Below are 7,116 nucleotides of genomic sequence, written 5' to 3'. Positions count from 1 at the left end.
ATAGATAGATAGATAGATAGATAGATAGATAGATAGATAGATAGATAGATAGATAACCATAATGCAAACACCATTACTTAAATCTATAACAATATATTAATATGTGCTATTCAAATTACAATACTGATATATTATTTATTCTCTCGTCCATGAACCAACGCCAGGACCCACAGCGGCTGATTCAGGCCAACATTCGCCAAGGTTTACACATCTGTACAGAGAACTTTGTCTGTCAGAACGGTGGATATTGCGTCAACGGCGAGCTAGGAGGTTACAGGTAAAAAGGACTTTTGTCGCAGTATCTATTCGGAGACGTCTCCGACGGAGATAGACCGATCAAAATGCTTTGTGCCTCTAGACCAAGTTTTAACCCATAATTTGGTATTTTGCAATTAGGTTTGAGATTTTCTTGAAAATAATTAAGCGCTTTTAAAGACAAGTGGGCTATCCCGAAAAATGCTGTTTTGAGAAAATCGAAGGTAAAGTTTTTGCCCCTAGTTCAATTTCTTTAAAAGACAAGGAGAGTTTTCTAACTAAAAAAATTAATATACACACCAATGAAACCAAACTTCTCCTATAAGTAGGGCAATGCCCGCCTTTGGTGTGGGTCAAGATTTCTGGAAACCCCCGAAATCTGGGTTAGCCCTCTTGTCCTTAAAAGCGACCAAATGATTTGCGACAGTTTTAGTTGTTATATTATTAGGTGTGATCTGCAGCAAATAATACGCAGTTTAACCACCCAAAACAGTGCATCTGTGTGCGGGAGTGCGGGAGTGCGTCTCCGAATAGTTCTTGGGTGTTCGCCGGAGACGTCTCTGAATATCTTCCGCCGACTTTTGTACAAAAAACAGGTTTTTGTTGTAGTCTTTAGCATGTTGCGTTATGACTCGGTCATGGCACTCCGAAAAACAGTGGCGGGGAAGATAGAGGGGGGGAGGGGATTTGTTAAGTCATCAGCATCCTACAATTGATATGTTTTGTGTTTTCTGTCTGTCTGTCTGTATGTATGTCTGTCTGTTTGTCTGTGTGTTTGTCTGTCTGTCTGTCAGTTTGTCTGTCAGTCTGTCTCTCTCTCTTTGTTCTATCCATATCTCTGTCTGTCTGTCTGTCTGTCTGTCTGTCTGTCTGTCTGTCTGTCTGTCTGTCTGTCCTTGTAATAGCATATTTGTCCGTCACTCTCTTTGCTTATTTATATATCTATGATTTGTTGATCCGTCCTCCTATTTAAATGTGTGTGAGGGATGGGTGGGACTGTTTTGTTTTGTTTATAGTGTCGTTTATGAGAGCTGCATTCTGTTAAATGAAGTGGAAGTTCGCACAACGTTTAGAATTAACCAAACAGCAAAAAGCAATATAAAAACAGTGAAAACAAAACTGGCAGTAACAATTACTAAAGCCCAAACGCACGAACTGAACAAACATACAACAACTAGAAATAATTTCAAATAATGACCGGTGGAGACCAGCCATCCTGTCTTTGGCAAATGGGTCAGGACTGTGGCTGCTTTGTATACTTCCCACGAATAAGCGTATCAATCCCTTCCTTGATTGGAATTATTTTTTAGTGTAGGAGTTTTCCACGCCCTCTTCGGAACAATTAAAATCATTTCGAAAGCAGGCTTCGAACCAGCCTGTCTGGGCCAATTCATGTTGAGACATCTTAACCCTATCCGTACATCTTGTTTTAATATCGTATCCATACAACGTGGGGTACTCTGTGCCACCACTTTCCAAAGAGGAAACAGAAAACTCGAGATACTCAATACAAATTCTCCCAACAAGGGGATCGAACTCAGGTATTCTGCATTCGACGGCAAAGCGCCTAACTGCTGCAGTAAAGACGCATATCTTGATTGGAATATTTTTAGTTCTTACTCACAATTGTTCTTACATTGGACAAAGAATGGGATAAGTTTCTGTTCAGAGAATGTTTGGAAATTGTGGATTAGATGCAGAAAGTTGGAAAGTTTCGTCACTGATCTAAAGTGGGGGGGTGGTAGGTGTGCTTCAAAGGGGTGAGTATACAGTCAATCCTGTCCAAGACAACCACTCATTGTTAAGGTCATCTAAACCCTATCAGTACGTCGTGTTTTAATATCGTATCCATACAACGCGGAGAACTCTGTGCCACCACTTTTCAAAGAGGAAATTTACTCGTTAATCCGATCCGTACGCTTTGCATAGCAGTCTGTCAAAATGATTTTTTGAGAAATACTGAAAGTTTCAAAGAGATCTTCGTACTAAACTAGAAGTATTCTAAAATGTGAAGGATTCAACTCCGGGGGTACAAAATTACCCCAGGGCGTACGGATAGGGTTAGGGTAATCTCAAACAGGTGCTCCTCTTGCACAGCGTTACTGTAACATATCAAAAATGCAAAGGGGGAGTGGGAAGTGGCCGTTAGTACAGGGGGTTGTATCGGACAGGTGGTCGTTAGAGCAGGTTCGATTGTATTTGTCAGCTGCCTCTTACGTGATCAAAGAAATTTTTAAGACTTGAGCAAATATTTTGAATCCACGAAAGTTTGCATTCCTTTTGCCAGATCGTATGTCATTTCGCTTTTCTTTCATTCAACATGCTGTAGGTTTATAAAGTTTGTCAATCAATTTGGAGAGAGTCCACCCCCACACCCCCTTTTTCCCCTCCTCTTATTCTTTCGGCTCACTCCCGAGTCTAGGCGAGTGATAAAAAAAGACCTTTATTGTGTGTTAAAGTTAGCCTTCTGACCGGGGTATATATGGTCTCTTTTAAGCTCAACGGGGGCTATCCCGAAAAATGCTGTTTTGAGAATATCGAAGGTAAAGTTTTTCCCCTTGTTCAGTTTCTTTAAAAGACAAGGATAGTTGTCTCTATTACCAAACAAAAATACACACCAATAAAATCAAACTTCTCCTATAGGTAAGGCAATGCCCACGTTTGGTGTAGGTCAAGATTTCTAGAAACCCCCGAAATCTGGGTTAGCCCGCTTGTCCTTAAAAGCGACCATATACAAACAATTCACCATTCCCTTTCTGCAGGTGTCAGTGTGACACAAGTCGACACACTGGTGACTTCTGCCAGCACACGTGTCCTCACACATGTAAAAATGGCGGCAGGTGTGTGAGGTTACGACGGGCGAGCAGCCGTCAGAACGATACGAGAGAACTGATCTCCCTGTCGGAATCCCAGGCTGTCTACCGATGTGCTTGCATGCCTGGTTTCACTGGAGAACTGTGCGAGCGGCGCCCAGAGAGAGATCAGGCGACATCTTCACTTCAACGATAGTACTCTTCGGTGACTTCGTGAGCTTGGGGTTGGATGGGGCGCCTGCGGAATTTCAAGACTTAGTGGGAGGAGCAGAAGGCTATGGAATCAACCATTGCTTTTGAACCGTCAGCATCTACACACTTCGATATGTGCTTCTTCAGGGGACGGAGCGCTTATGGGGATGTCCCTTATGCAGTGACGTCGGTCCTTCACACAAGTAACAAGTAACAAGTAACTCTTCAGTTTTATGGAAAAGAAACCAAATATATCCGATTGGGTTCAACGATAGTACTTTTCAGTTCCAGGGGAAAGAGACCAGACATCTTCTGTTCGTCGGCAGCTCTCTTCTCTTTAGAAGAGCGAGGCCAGGTGACATCTTCAGTTCAACGACAGCACTCTTCATTTCCAGGGGGAAAGAGACCAGACGATATCTACAGTTCAAGGACAGCTCTCTTCTCTTCTACTTCAAGGCCTTGAGGAAAAACGACAAAGGTTTGACCCTCTTGATCCGTGTGACGTGCAGTGACGTTCCGACTCTATCGCCTCTATTCACCTCCTTTATGCGACGTGCTGTGACGTTCCGACTGTGCCGCTGCTGGTCACCTCCTTTATGCATGGTGTACTGGCGCTTCTGGTCGTTTCTTGTTTTCTTTCCGGAGTGAATAAAAACTATGTCCTGGGTCAACCAAGTCTGACTTCACTTCAGATGAGCGTTTCTACGTATAATGCACGTGCATACCGTTTCGAGAAGCAGAGAGAAAGCTAAGTCTCCCGTGAGATCTGACTAAGAAGCAGGCTGCGTGACCCCATCAGACGCTACAACAATCAGCTGATGATGGAGACAATCAACCTGCCCACACTGAAATGGACCCTCATGAAGAGGGGCGAGGAAACATGGAGCACCCCGTCTTTCTAAGACCCCAGTTCTATATTCAAGTAATTCAAGTAATCTGACTGAATTTCCGGATCAAGGTGTTAACTGAGTATAGTGTAAACGTACAGGACATCGCCTTTTATGCCAGCATCACGTGTCTGTCGACGTTTGACTCAATTCGAGATTCCCCAGGACCATTTAGACGATTTCTGAGAAAGACAAAAGCTACGGGAGATGTCCTGTTTATAGCAACAAAATTCGAGGAGAATACATTGTCATGATCTGTGTTCACATGGAAGAGCATATTGTCGCTTTTAAGCACAAAGGGGCTATCCCGAAAAATGCTGTTCGGAGAAATTTGAAGGTAAAGTTTTTGCTCCTTATTTAGTTTCTTTGTTTCTTAAAAAAACAAAACAAGGAGAGTTTTCTCTATAATAACCAAACAAATATATACACACTAATGAAACCAAACTTCTCCAAGGAAGGGCATTGCCCACTTTTGGTGTAGGTCAAGATTTCTGGAAACCCCTGAAATCCGGGTTAGCCCGCTTGTACTTAAAAAAGCGACCATATATACCCAGTGCCCATTGGCACAATTGGTTCGGTTCGGTTCGGTTCGGTTTGGTAGGCGGGGCTAGCCAGACTGAGAGCGCAAAGCGACCACCGTGACACAAACCGATCGCCTGACTCGCGGCCTAATATGGGGTGCCTACTACGGATGATGGGATCGGCCGATCGGGCGGCTCGAGCCGTAGTGGGCACCCCGTATAAGACTAGTACGGGGTGCCCACTATGGCTGGATCGGGCCTATCGCCCGACTCGATCGCCTGAAACTGAAAACAAACACCTTTGTTTGTTGAGGCGATCGAGTCGGGCGACTGGCCCGATCGGCCGATCCCATCCGTAGTGGGCACCCCGTGGGGTTCCCGTTACGGGACGGCTGGGTCAGGCCGATCACCCGACTCGGTAGCCTGAAACTGAGAACAAACACGCTTGTTTTTGAGGCGACAGAGTCAGCGATCGGCCCGATCCGCCGATCCCGTCCGTAACGATTTTGTTTTCTGGCCGCTAGTCGGGCGATCGGTTGGCGATCGGTTTGTATTAGAGAACTGATTCCTCCAATGGGCACCACCTATTAAAAAAACAACTTTTTTCAGCTGTCCACGTTACACCGTGGAAGATTGTGTTGGGCCATCTCCAGACGGGAGTCTGTCTCAAGGTGATGTGAAGGTTGCTTGAGGTTATCTGTCCCCATGGTTTTATGCACCCGCATAATTTAGCAAAATTTGAACATTTTTTGCATAATTTCTGATTATTTTCCTTTATCATTCTTTCTTAAAAGTAACAGAATCGCATTAATTTCACATTTTCAGGCTCAGTTTGCATAATTTCAGAATTTTTCTGGCACAAAACTATGGGGGACACAGACTATATTCTTCACTGTGGTGGGCAAAAACGAACTTCACTTGACTTGTGCGTGCACTCACGTCTCTCGTCAAAGGCGCTTTCCATTGGAGGATCGTTCGGTTCCATTTGGTTCGGTTCTTTAGTTTTAGTAAGAGTTTTACGGCACTTCCAACACAATAAGGTCATATAAGTGCCGAAGGTTAGAGGTGTTACAAGAGAGTATCATCATCATCATCCGGTGCCTTGCCGACTGGAGGGGGCGATCATGGTCCTCCACTTCACTCAGTCTTGCGTTGCAGCAATGGTGTCTGTTATTCTTGCTGCTCCTAGCCATGTTGTACAAGAGAGTAACGAACACAAAAAAGAAGGGGGAGAGAGAGATAAGGACGATAGATGTTTGACAGGAAAGAAGAAGCAAACCACACCAGAGCACCCGCCAACCACTCACTTGGTTCGGTTCGGTTTCTGGCGGCTTCACTGCACACTATAAATAGACCAACTGCCCAACCCGATCGTCCGACGTACGACCTTGAAAACGATTCAGTTTGTTGTTGAAGGTCATTTTCGTCGGTTTTGTCCGGTTTTGTCGGCTTTCTGTCGTTTTATGCAAGAAAAAATCTGAAATTATGCAAACTGAGCCCAAAAATGTGAAATTATGGGATTCTGTTAATTTTAACAAAGAATGATAAAGGAAAATAATCAGAAATTACACCCAAAAAATTATCAAATTTTGCTAAATTATGCGGGGGTGCATAAAACCACGGAGACAGGGTTTTCCCCCGCCCTTGGAGAACAATCCAGCTTTTTCCAAACCGACAAAATCGACAAAACCGAAACGAGGATGCCAATGTGCACCTGGTATTAGCAACAAATGACACAGCTGATCGCGATGAACAAACAAGGCTGTATAAAATAATGTGGTCGCTTTTAAGGACAAGCGGATAACCCAGATTTCGGGGGGGTTTCCAGATGTTTGGTTATAGAGAAAACTCTCCTTGTTGTTGTTTTTTTAAGAAACTGAACACGGGGCAAAGAATTTACCTTCGATTTTCTCAAAACAGCTCGGGATAGCTGCCATGTAATTCCTTTGGTTCGGAGACAGAACTAAATCTATTGTTAAATCAGTATGTTAATATTATAATTCAGAGAACCTGTCGAATCACCTTTGGCCAACTTGTTTAATGTTGTAAATCTGTACGAGGAAAAAGTAGTGTGTATGGCTGTCCCCGAGGTTTTATGCACCCCGTATTTAGCAAAATTTGATCTTTTTTATTTTTTTGGCTTATTTTCTTATTATTTTCCTTTATCATTCTTTGTTCAAATCAACAGAATCACATAATTTCACATCTTTTTCCACTCAGTTTGCACAATTTCAGATTTTTGTGTGCATAAAACCGCTGGGACAGGTACGGGCATTTATGTAGAAAGTGAACAACCATGGGTAGGGGGGATGGAGTGTTAAAAATGCTTGAATGTGATTTATGTCTGGCTTTAGAGTGATTGTGAGCATGTATTCATGTATTTAATACACGTGCATTTTTGTGCTTATGTGTGTGTGTGTGTGTGTGTGTGTGTGTGTGTGCGTGTGC

Source organism: Aplysia californica, unplaced genomic scaffold, assembly GCF_000002075.1.
Source record: "Aplysia californica isolate F4 #8 unplaced genomic scaffold, AplCal3.0 scaffold00285, whole genome shotgun sequence".
NCBI classification, from domain to species: domain Eukaryota; kingdom Metazoa; phylum Mollusca; class Gastropoda; order Aplysiida; family Aplysiidae; genus Aplysia; species Aplysia californica.
The sequence above is the reverse complement of the archived record's forward strand: the minus strand, read 5'-3'. Positions refer to the sequence as shown.